The sequence below is a fragment of the Cylas formicarius genome, unplaced genomic scaffold, assembly GCF_029955315.1.
Source record: "Cylas formicarius isolate icCylForm1 unplaced genomic scaffold, icCylForm1.1 PGA_scaffold_9__14_contigs__length_23061073, whole genome shotgun sequence".
In the NCBI taxonomy this organism is placed as follows: domain Eukaryota; kingdom Metazoa; phylum Arthropoda; class Insecta; order Coleoptera; family Brentidae; genus Cylas; species Cylas formicarius.
In genome coordinates, this window is record NW_026844365.1 from 11,487,998 (window position 1) to 11,501,127 (window position 13,130).

Below are 13,130 nucleotides of genomic sequence, written 5' to 3' on the forward strand. Positions count from 1 at the left end.
TTAGGTGGATCAGCAGAGTTCATGTAGATGGAAATTTTTGTTAGTAGTCTTCAAAGACACCAACGTCCTATACATATACATATCTTTTATTACAGTAGTTAATCCAGCCCAATCCTCGCTTTGCCCTTTTTTTAGCTTAGTAGTTCTTTCTTCCATTTTTCTTTTGTGCTTTATCGCTAGTTTTCGATCACTGCCAAATTTAAAGGACCAAGAAGCTTAATCAGATTTGAAACGCTTCGACTGAGCTAAAATTTTAAAAATGTTATCGAACTAGGAAAGTGGAATCTCATCAATCAATCATTCTTGGAGTTGCTGTTCTACCTAGGCAAGTTTTGAGTTAGATATTATGTGGGTTTGATAACAAAAATTTATCTAAAAGCTCCCGTAATTTTATCAAAATCCAGAAGAAAAACGGAGTATCGCTCATTTTTTGTGGTGTTCTGTCAAAAAGCTACTTGGAGCTTCTGTCCAAGCAAATATGTCAGGTATTATTAACCTTCACTTCAGTTTTGAAGTAGTTTACACAAATGTATAGAAATGCTTGTGTTTACTGTAATTCAATATGAAGAAAAGTGGAGTGTTTTCCATTTTCTGTGTTTTTTGGTGCTCGGGGCTGCTGTAATTTCCAGGAGGTTAATAACTTCCGTTTTGAGGTGGATTCCATTAAAAAAATTGCTCCATAAGCTGAATCCGTGACCCGGGAGCTGAAAAACGTTTCATGCCATCAACCGGCGTTACAGCCGGTCCTCATAAATACCACACATAACGACCGGCTTCGTTTAAATTGTAACAAGATAAGAGGGGCACTAAGTACCCTATGGAGGCAATAAAGAAATGGCGAACAAGTTTTTCTAGAACGGCTTCAGATAAGCGGACTCTGAAATTTAGTCATTTCGATACGGCAAGTACGTTTCTTTATAGATCAATAATTGCTGAAAATTTATAATGCTATGGGGATGCTGTGTGTGTTACGGCACTGTTAACTATCGACGGAGTGTTTTTAACGCACCGTTGAGGTAATAATGGGGATAAGGCGCGGCGATATAAAAGTTTTTAAGTGCGTGCGGAATCATAACGTACCATTCCCGTGGGGTTCGATTGAGGAAATTTGTTTCCTTATTACGTGAGACTGCGACTGTTGTAGTCTTCGACAGGATTTTATGGATTGTCACGTACGTCGTATTATTTTAATCCTGCCGTTTTAAGCTTACCTTTACTTTTTTGACTTTGTTTAAAAACCGTGTTGACGAGCGCTATCGCCATTAACATTTATTTATAAATTACTCTTACTACTTTTCCACATGGTCGTTTCGTTGGGTTTCCCTATAACGTGTGCGAATTTAGAAATAATCTCCCTACCTTCTAGGAGCATACGCATTAAAACAGCAAGCAAATAAAGGTTGGATTCAGCAAAACAAGAAAATTGACAAAATTATTTGGCAAAAGATTTGTTTTTTTTTTTAACAACCGAGAGAGAGAGAGAGAGAGTTGCTTCCTGATTTGTAATAATTTGCAGTTTGTACTTCTAAATTTCAATAAAGATATTTGTTTAGTTTTGATTTAAACTTCATTTTTATTTATTTGGTACCAATATTATTATTAATTGATTTAGGATTTTGTGGTTTTCTTTTTTGAGAAAGGGTTTTCTGCTTCTTGTTTCATTTAATTTAATTCTCGCACTAATAGCCGTCTCTATTGGTTTCGTGTTTACTTTTTATATTTAAAGAATTAGTTATTTTGAATCGAACGAGTGATACGGTTAACAGATAGATGGTGACTATCATGAAACAGCGCGTTTCTGAGATAAACGCACAAAAACCAAATTTTGACCGTCATGCCAACAACACGGTTTCCGGGAGTGACTCAAAATTTATTTGTCGACACCATAACTGGATTCAGATTTCACCATGTGGGGCTCCGGATCGTTACCATAGCGGCATCGCTCATATACTATATTGATTTCGATTAAGTAACGCTCTACAAAAGTAATTCGTCCCAAAAAAAAAAGAAAAAAACTGTGTATTAAACATTTTGGTCCTTAGAGCTGCATTTTAATTCCGTAATATTTGTCAAAACTAAAGTTAAGTGTGAGAGTTATTATTATTTTATTTTAATTATTATTATTACATCACCAGCAGGATGATTCTGAAATCCATTGTTCAGCAGGATCGTTTCGAATTCGAAATTTGAACGGGTACCGTTTTTTTTAGCGAACAAAATAGTCTTATTTCCGAAGCCCTTTGCGACTTCGCCGGCCGGCATTCCCAGAATTAATTAAAGCGAACGAAACCATCGGAATCGTTTCCGTCCCCGGAGTTGCTTTTCAGCCGTCTCTCCTGACTCGGTTAATCTTCGGTGCGGCAGTAGTGCCGTCGGTATTCAAGTGTTCGCCCATATTTGGCCACCGGCTCGGTCTCATTGCCGATGGTTGTTTTTGTCACATAATCTCAGTGGTTGACAAATACTTAAATCCCTATTGGATTTACCATAGACATGTTTTATTTAATTAATGAGGTATCGACTCCCGGTTCTCGAACGTCACGTATAATCATTGATATTTAAATGGCTGTCGGAGTTTGCATTCAGAGACTCGGTGGTACGCGTTTCGAGACGCGGCGGGAATTTTTATGCGACGACCAGGACCGCGAAACTAATTAGTTGCCCGCATAGCGATGATTTACGGTCGCGAGGTATGGCTGCGCGCGTGCGCCAGTTTTTTCGTTCCCCTTTTGTCGTGAAATTCGCACGGCTTTTTTTCCGCCCGCGTAAAATACTGCAAACTTAACTAAGGGGTTTTATGCTCGTTAAATGAAAAAATCCATTCAGGAGAGTTTTAAAGTTCTCCACACTCTATTCGTTTTTTCAAAGAAATTTCCACAGGCAACTGTAATACTATTTACAAAACTTCTGGATTCCTCCTGCGTCGGTTTTCGCTACGTCGATCTTGCTGACGTTGGCGTCTTCAGAGCTGAACTGAAACTGGCTCGCATTTTACTCTGTACCTGCTTATACAGGGTGTTAAAAAAAGTACGCTGCCAAACTTTAAAAAACGTTTCCTTGCGTGATTTTAAGACAAAAATTTCATATAAACATAGGTCCAAAAATGCACATTTTTCAAGATACAGGGTGTTAAAATTTCGATATTTTTATTATTTATACTATTTTTATGATCTTTTGATTATTGGGAGGCGGTTTTTGACACAAAAGCTTTATTTTTATTTTTACCAGTGGCGTCCGTACTGGGTTTGGACTGAATATTTTTAAATAAAAAATTGGCGCGCCACTGCTTTTTCTGAAAACAAAAATGATTTTTAAAATCCCCATTCAATTTGGAGCAAATTAAAATTAAAAAAATAAATAAATGCAAAAAAATAACTACTAACAGGAAGACATTTATTATTAAATAACTGTAAACAAAAGATAACTATCTTTACAAACAATACTCGAGCAGAAAAAATAAATTAGAGCTACTGCTGGAAATGACCTCTCCCGACTGCGATACATGCGTTTGTACGCCTTAGGCCTTGGGGACTGGCGAACCCTTTCTAAAATACCAGGGGTGTTCCTAATAACTGTACAAGGGTCTTCTATCCGATTCCTCACTTTGGACACTAATGTTTTTAAGTGTCCCCAGAGAAAAAAATCTATTGGATTTAAACCAGGTGACCTGGGTGGCCAAAAATGTGGTCCAGCTCAATCCAGCGATCAATATAATTTTTACCTAAATACTAACGTGCTACTAAACTAATCTTTGCTCCAGCAGGACATTCTCCAAAAGTTCAGGTAATACACGTTCAAAAAATTGCTCTTGAAAATGGTTTTCAATTACGGCGTGAGGATTATTATCGGCCCATACATGATTTTGATCGAAGTTTATGAGTTGCAAGAAAAACATGCCTTGTCGGTAAACAACATTTGTGATAAAAACCTTGGATGTTTCACTAACTTATTTTGTGTAAATCTACACAAAGCGACTTCGCGGGAAATCCCTTAGCAAAAGGGCTTGGACTCGTTGCATATGATAACGGTAAAGTAAAAATTTGCAATTCTAATACATGAGTAACGTTTAATTCGTTTAATTATTTCTTTTTAAATAGGGCGGACTTAACGTAAAATTTAACATTGCAAAATTGCATTTGGGTTATAGGCTCCGTGAAAAAGTCTATCACCCCTCAAGAGTCTAAAATTCCTCGTCTCTACAAAATTCACAAATCAGGATGCAATCAAAATATCTAGATTCTTTATTAAAACCCTTTACCGGCAAAACTGATAGTTTCGTACTTAATTCCGTTAACTTCATTGAACAATTAAAAAGCATTACATTAGATACACAACATATTCTAGTTAGTTTCGATGTAGAATCCCTCTTTACCAAAGTTCCTATTCCTGAAACTCTCAACATAATTTCAGTTATATTAAAACCGAGAATCTCGGACCAAACATTCTCACCTTAATTGAAAAATGCTTGTCTGGTCGACTTTTTTAACACATGTCAAAAATTCTAAAGAAATACCAAACCAGATTGACCATTGTTTAAAAATCTCTCAACATCGCGAACAAAAAAGTGTGGATGTTGAGCAATACACTCAAAAATCTCTTTGGGATGGCTTTAAGATAAATGAGTGATTTCGTATATTTTTTTCTTTTTTTGAGGTTGAATGCACTGGGATTTACGTAGGATTAATTTGTAATATAAAAAGGCGTAGGTCTTACATTGCAGAACCTTTTTTGGATGGTTATGTTAATAAATACGATAGAGAAAATAATTTAGTTTAATTTTTCTGAAATTCCATATAGCTGTGGATACTGACATTGGAAAATCATTTTACGGTTGTTATGTCAACAAGTGGGCATATTTAATGTGGTTATGTGATGGTATTACGTTCAGAACTTTAATATCCAGAGATTTTCAAAAAATGCAGACTAAAATCTAATTGGAATGGTTATATTGATAATGAGCTTCTTCATATCATTTAGTTTAGCTTTTTTGAGATACCATACAGCCGTGGATACTGGGCATTACGTTAAAAATAATTTATGCAACTTCCAATAATGAAACGTTTTCAAAATGGTGTGGATGTTGGGCTGCAAATTCAAAAATGTCTTTTGGCCGAATATTTTGACAATCAAATATAGTTCTGGGCACTGAAATTTTCTCTTTCTCGGGATAGTTATATCAACAAGTACGCACATTTGGGTTAACTTAGTAATGAAAATCATTTTGCAAAGGTAATTTTTCGTCTTAGTTGATTGCGACTGTTCATTTTGATTGGAACTGGAACCTGTAGGCAAATACTGAACGGAAAGGGGTGGGAGGTAGGCTGGATGAAACCGCGTGCTGCTGTTCTAGTATATACTCATTAATTTATTTTATTTTCGAATAGGAATGATTCAAAAAACAACAATAATCTAAAATTTATTTTTTCTATTCCCTTCTGTAACATACACACTAGATACACCGATCTAGTGTGCGGAAAGTGTCATTTTCCTGCTGCAGTTTTGATTCCCGAGTTCCTCGCTTCGGTGCCCTCCGCTCGTGCCAATTATACTCGTGATTCAAATGCCATTTACCACACTTGTTGCATAATGTACTATTTTAGTTTTCTTTTCATTGCGTCTTGGTCTTTCCACTCATTTCCTCTGTTCTGTTGCATACTTTATCCGGATATACTTCACATGGTGCACAAATGCAGCTATTGCGTACTTTTAAACGTGCCACCTGGAGGTCCGGAAATCGTAGTGCTCCGAGTTTTTCGAAAAGCAGTTATAAAATCGTTTTTTATTATTAATAGTCAAAAGCAGAACACGGCGTTCAAACGCTAGCTTTTAACGGAACCACAGGGACGCTTAATAATAAGTAAACAAACATCTCGAATGCTCAAACGTAATTATTTAGAATAAATTATGGTCAACCCACGCGCGCGCACACACACACGTACCTTTTGAATCTTATCGTGTTTCAGATCTGCGCGTATGGAAGAATCTCGCGTATTTTTACCGCGTTTAGAAATTTACTATGTAATTAAATCAGTTGTAAGTACTTCGCAGTCCCGGTTAATGTTGAAATATTAAACAATGTTGCCTAACAGGTGTCCCGTAATTCCTCCGCAGATTATTCTTTATACGACGCCGTGCAACGACAATCGTTCATAATTCAGGGGAGAAACTCTGGTCGTCTTAATTTGCCGCTTTTTTTTTCCTTCGCAGCTTCGCGATAACGACGACTAAAGTTTCGCGTGTATGTCAAACTAATTGACGTCGATTCGCTGCCGTCGAGTTTCGATTATTTTCCGCTAGAGGCCGCTCATGTTTCATGACCATTGGCGAATTGGTCGTTGTTCGAATTTATGAAAATTGTCTTGTTCAGATTTTAACGCATTTTCTCACCGTTGCGGCACAAGAATTAAACCTAATTTTTGCTTCCAGGCTTTATAATATTCATTTGCTCCTTGTCCGTAGTGACAAGAGTCTATTTCGTTTTCCAAATCGGTTTGTATATGAAATAGGTAATTTTGAGCCATCGAAACTGGTCATAAGGAAATTCGCTTTTGGTAATGTTGCCCTTTATATATTCTTTGGGGTGTGTTTGTAAATTTTTCAAATTTATTATTTATCTATTATAGTTGCTATTCTGTACTGTGAGTTTCTTAGGTATACAGCGATGCTAAGATAATATAGTGGCCCTACCGCGGTAAAAAATGATGCGCCGCAGGTGGCTATGATATTTTCGTAGCGAAGGTGTGGATCATTTGCGCATGCGTCACCCCCCAACTAACTGAGTTGTCACATTGGCGTAATTTTTCTGAAAAAATTCACTAATTTTCATAAGAATGCTTTCTGAAATCCGAATATAATTGGCAACGCCTAGCTAGGAATTGCTATTACCGGGAAATAACAGTCCGCGGCATTGTTGTTTATATTTTTGGTGGTAATGATTCTCTCCGTACCTTTTTCGTGTTTTTGTGAAAAACTTGTTGTGTTTGTGGTCAAAACTATATACGGGTAAGTGTTGCCTTATGTACAAGTTAATTTAAAATATGGTTGTTCGGAAAGTCATTTCGTTTTTTTTGGGGAACATGAAAGACAGTTTTCGTATAATGAATAAATATTTTATTAAATTATATATTGGCCATTCTGGTCCAACACCTTTTGCCATCTTTCTGGCAGTAACATAATTCCCCTCTCATAAAAGTTTTGGTCCTTGCTGGCAAAAAACTGGTTCAGGTGTTTTTTGACATCTTCACTTGAGGTAAAGGTTTTGCCATCCAAAAAATTTTGCAGGGACCGGAACAAATAGTAGTCGGAAGGCGCCAGATCTGGAGAATATGGTGAATGTTGCAGTACGTCCCATTCAAGCTGTAAAAGTTTTTAGCGAGTGACCAAACTTGTGTGAGGTCTCGCATTATCCTGGTGGAACACTACACCCTTCCTGTTGAATCATTCAATTTGTCCAGTTGATGACAATAGACTTCTGAATTAATCGTTGTATTGTCCGGCAAAAGCTCAAAAAAAAACGATTCCTTTGACATCCCACCAAACGGAGAGCATCACCTTTTTTTGGTGAATGTTGGCTTTTGACACGCTTTGAGCCGGTTCATCTTTTCTGCTCCATGACCTCTTGCATTTAACATTGATGTATACAACCCATTTTTCATCCCCAGTAATAATCCGCTTCAAAAACCGATCTCTCGTGTGGTTATTCGCCGATTTGCATCAACTAATGCCTTTATCGCATCTTTGTCAGCTTCGACCGGCCTTCCAGACCGTGGTGCATCTTCGACATCAAAATTGCCGGATCGAAATTTTGCAAACCAGTTCTGGCACTGGCGTACTGTTAACACGCCTTCTCCATACACATCCGTCAATTTTTTTCTCGCTTGGACAGCATTTTTACCTTTTCTGAAGTAAAAAAGTAAAATATGACCAAAATGCTGCTTATTGCTCTCCATATTTAAAAGGGCACCAACCAAAAACTACTGCGTAGAATTAATAGAACTTTTTCACACACAAGCCTTGCAATATCAACTCTCAAGACATATAATGGTTATGCGGCTTAAGTGTGAAGTTGGTTTCGAAAAAACGTAATTAAGTCCTCTGACGGGAAAAAACGAAATGACTTTCCGAACAACCTTATATTTAAAAGTGCCACTATGGGACTGCCACTCACAAACTTATATCATTTGTGCTTTCAATGCTTGCTCCTTCACGGAAATACAAGTGTGGCAAATATGAGGACCTAATAGGATCTTAGACACACCCGAGTGATTTAACAAACTGCAAGGTACACTTAAATAGCTACATAGGAAATATGTTTGGGTAATATGTTTTAGTGTACAAGAATTAGAGGAAATATAATAAAACAATTAAGCTGCATGTTGTACTAGAATAATCTCAATAAATTGTCAATTCTAAATGTCAGGAAGTTTTTGTTTGTCATCACGCCTAGTAAAAACGAAATTGCCTTTAGAAAGTGGGGAATTACCAGAAACAGTTCAGTTGCAACAGGAAGAATTTAAACAGGAAATCTTTGTAGCTCACCCACCTCCTTAGCGAGGTAAGTTGAATACTGCAGTATCTACACTCACAATTTGACACTGATTAAATAGAAACAGTTCTATCAATAAATACTGATTTTGTAAATCTGCTTGTTGGATTTGGGACAACTTGAGTAGGAAATATATTATATGCACAACTTGGGAAGAAGAGAAATTGATTAGTCTCCGACATTTTTGCCAACCCTTGCTTGGCTAGAGATTAAGCTATGTCCTTGAGTCGTAAGTATCACCTACCTCCTCTGTGTCAATAACTACTTAGTAGAACAAGTTTTTGGACAAGTTCTGGGACTGATCCATGTTCTCTATCCCATTTTTTTTTGTAAACTCGCATATTTGTCTGTTTCTTATTTTTAATATAATATTCATTTATCCAGATACTCTCATTCAATTTACATTTTATTTTTTAGTTTATCAGAAGAACAAATTGTAAGGAAACAATGGATAACATTCCTTGCGAAGAATGGAGCTGCCAGGGAGACTGATAGCTTTAGAAGAGCATGCATATGTGGGGTCACACTCCTTTAAGCTATAGAAGAGGTGGAAAATTCTTGATAAAGTTCGGAGTGCAGTATTGTGATCAGTTGTAAATCGGGTTACTTGTTTTCTGGTCATTCTGTTTGCCAATGGTACATAACAGCCCATATTTAGAGTGCCAAATGATAGTTTTTTTTTTCTAACCTGACTAATAAAATTTATCAAATAATACCGCATTCCTCAAAAATATTATTTTGTTGGTAATACGTTACCAACTATTTTTCGGCATAAAATATTTTTATTTTTTTCTGTAAGTGAAAAATTCTCCATTTTGAACATAAAGAGAAATTGTTGTTGGTAGGGGGGCGTTTTTGGGCTTTATTTCCAATACGTAAAAACACTAATTTCTTTCCTGGGTGGAACTAGAGCAGACACCATCAGATCTTTAAATTTCATTGGTAGTCAAAACAATATTACAAATTATAGGGAAGCCTGGCACATAATAACCAGTTTTTGTGAAGAATTTAGGGCATAGTAACATATTGCCAACAGGTGCTTCTGATTTAAATTTTGTTTAGGATTTACAGTTAATGAAATTTTTGCTGTAGTTATTCTATTAATAATTAACAATATTTTAATGTATTATAAATGAACATTTTTTTATTGCTTTCATCTTGTTTTTTGCAATTTTTAAGGTGGTGATCCTCTCAATTCAAGTAATATAAAAGTTCCTTTGAAAAAGCAAAACTGAAGCATCTTATGTCGGATGCCATTGTGCAAATAAAAAATAAATATTATTATGCTATTAAAAAATGCAGCACATATTTTTTATTTAATTTATTATTGTCGTAGTTGTGACACAAACCACGATGTTGTCTACAAAACCAGTCCGGAGTGTGCATCTGGAAAAAATATTTCTTAATCTTCCTTTCAGCTTGCACTTTTAAGATCTCCCGAGTATTTCTGGAAAAGTAATTTTTGGTTAATTACATTTGAACCCAAATTGCAATAAAATATAGCTAAATTGTTGATACTAGTATCTAAAGCCCGGTAGACACAATGCACCATGCAATTTTTGTTAGCAAAATGTTTTTTTTTAAATTTTGAGATAATAAACGACACTTTTTAGGATTTGGTAATGTTAATTCGGTTACATCTATGGGTAATTGTTTATTGACTTGTTTTATACTAGTTTTCAATGTGTTTGGATACATTTTCCAATACCTACAGTTTTTTGACGAAATTGTCCATTGGTACTATACTTTTCATAATTATATATATTTAGGACGTGAAACTTTCTGCCATTACTAGACTTGCAATCAAAGAATGAGCGTTTTGCATATACGAGGTGTTTGTTGAACGTTTTTTCCACTTAGATGTTTACAGTGCGATATCTAGTACCTAGTACCTCAAAGTTATATTTACCCTTTTACAGTCACATTTCCTAAATTCTACCTTATGTGCATTTTCAATACAGGTTAAACCAAATAAGTTTGTAAAAACAAACTGTTTGCGTCGATTTACGGGCACAAATTCTGGAAAAATTAGCTTGTATCGTGTCTATATCGCTTAAAGAACCAAAACGCTAAAATACTTACAGAATTATAGTAAAGATCAAGGATCCGTGTGCTGTAATTCAGCATTGGATTAACTCTGCACCTGTCTATTTTCTTTAACAACGCTTAAAAACGAAATTTCAAATCTCACGCATGCGCATATTGAACAGACCTCAAAGTTTTGTTAAATAGTTGCTTCATGAGTTCCTGTACCATTAGAATAGGCAGGGCCTCTAATGTCTAGTAGCTATATGGTTCAATCCAACGATTCCGAAAATTCTTTGAAAATAGTACCATTACACAAAAATGGAGAGGATCTCACAAATAACATTCTGTATAAATATAAGCCCCATAGCATTAAAATTTATGTGTTGTGAGAACAATTGGTTTGTATCAAAAAATTGTACAGTAGAGAAAAGCTATTTTACAGACAGAAGAAAAGAAATCAAAAACCTCGCAACAATTCCAAGTGTTCTTTGGCGGTTATTGTAATTATGAAATTTTAGTTGCCATTTTAAAAATCCGTTTTGTCATTTGGCTTTTGTGCAGTTTAATATCTTAATTTTAGGAATTTTTTATGGAAACTGCTGTTTAAGTTGGTCCTTATCCAGTGGTAGTCGCCTTTTAAACATAATTTTGTATTAAATCATTACTTTTGTGTCGAGTTATGCAAGGTACACACAGAACCTTAACTTATACAACAAAAATAAGATAGCTCAACTTATAAATTCAGTTTGCCCTTTCTGCTTATACTTTTTTCATATAGTGAAACTGGTTATCAATTTTGTGATATGTTGATTGATTTTGAAATTTTAAAATCCGACTGTTATTCGCAGCTCGAGTCTGTATTTCCATTTCGAACCGAACCCAATGAAAGACTTGACCTTTATGGACCAATGTGCAAAGGCCGAAGGAAGTAGCTTCTATGGTTCTAATTTTTGTATTAAAACTCAAATAAACAGAACATTAATAAAACACAAAAGTAGTTTTGCAATATTTTTAAAATAGTCTTTTTATCGCAATTTTATCGACTCCTTTAACTTTCTATTGGCGGCTTGTACCTGTACTAGTTCGGTGGATCTTGTCTATATCTGTAATTTTGAAGATGTATCCTGATATCGTTAATATCTTGATACCAAATTGAACAAACCAACTTCTGCATACTCTATAGTACACACAAAACTTTTTTCTGCGACCGAAAAACATGAATCACTTTTAAGGAGTTTTCCCCAAGTACAGCATCGTAACTAAGGTATAAATGAAAAATTGCATAGCAAGCTAATTATACTTTTTAATCCCTTTAGACAATTTTTTAGAGAGTTCAACAGTGTTCGTGAATACCTGGTAGTTTAGCAATACCATTTTGCTTGCAATGGAACAAAAATTATAAATAGTTCGCCTTTTTGGTGTCAGTTATACCTAACCTCTCGATATCTCTCTCAATTTCATATCAATCTCGTTAAATATTTATCTGAGTGGTTTCTCATTTTCTGAAGACGATTGCGAATTTCTTCGTATCATTAGACCGGATTTTCTTGGCTGGGTTTTATTGCCTAACATTATAGTATTGCATACTGCATTAGCGATTTGGAAGCGCCCTATACACCTACACTTACGAATACATTACCTTATCAATTCAATAAGCTGTGTACGGGAAATTCTTGACCCCACAGTATATTCTACGATTTTAGAACGGCAAGAAAACCCACGCTACGGGTGACTTTAACACTGTTCTTCGAGATAAAGTTCTTAACTGTACAAATATTTGTTGTTTGTAACGATCAAACAGTCGCAACTGTTCACTTAGCACTTGTTCAGCGTACCTGATTGACGTCTAGAGTTGACCTGCACAATAAACCACGAAATTAGAACTTATATTTAACACCTGTTCGATACTCGCGAGTCTAATACGCGTTTCGTTCGAAAAATATTTGTACGGGTTCGCGTCGTGCCGACATTCGGATTTATTGTCATTCAAATTTTCAACAAACATCGGGATACGCGTTTTGTTTGATTTCAAAATATTCCACTCGAAATTGGTGAAACGCTCTCCTCTCGATTTGGCAGGACGCTTTGAATATATCAATAAACGATTCTGAAATGTGATGATATTCCTGCTGGCAAGTAGAACGCACCCGTTGACAACCAAAAGAAAAGTCGATCGGAATGAAAAGCTGTTATTTTGAAAGTATGGAGGGAATAAGAGTGTACAGGGTGGGCCTATCTTTAAAGATTCAATACCCATTGGTATTGTACCTACTTTTTTGTTCTGAAATTATTTATTTTGTTGCACTTAAGAATACACTACGTGTTAAAAAATAAAATAAAAATTCGAAACATACAAAAAAATACTGGTGCGTAAACGAACCACTGGGAAAAAACATTAAATAATGTTTTCGGGCACATAAGATCTAACATATAATTTATACATAAATATACAAAAGAATGTTCAAATTCGACCGAAAACAACTAAAAGTAGATTGCATAATATTTTATGGTGCATGAACGCACCACTGGTAACACCAGGTGATATTTTACAAAGCAT

At 35.6% G+C, this 13,130-nt stretch overlaps 1 long non-coding RNA gene across 1 annotated transcript; it reads left to right on the forward strand.

Annotated features, from left to right (window-relative positions):
- The first annotated feature begins 8,427 nt into the window (after positions 1 to 8,427).
- On the forward strand, positions 8,428 to 11,545 carry LOC132707834 (uncharacterized). Its single transcript, XR_009619782.1, has 3 exons — positions 8,428 to 8,554; positions 8,963 to 9,181; positions 11,422 to 11,545. It is a non-coding gene; the product is annotated as an uncharacterized LOC132707834 (long non-coding RNA).
- Positions 11,546 to 13,130: the final 1,585 nt, after the last annotated feature.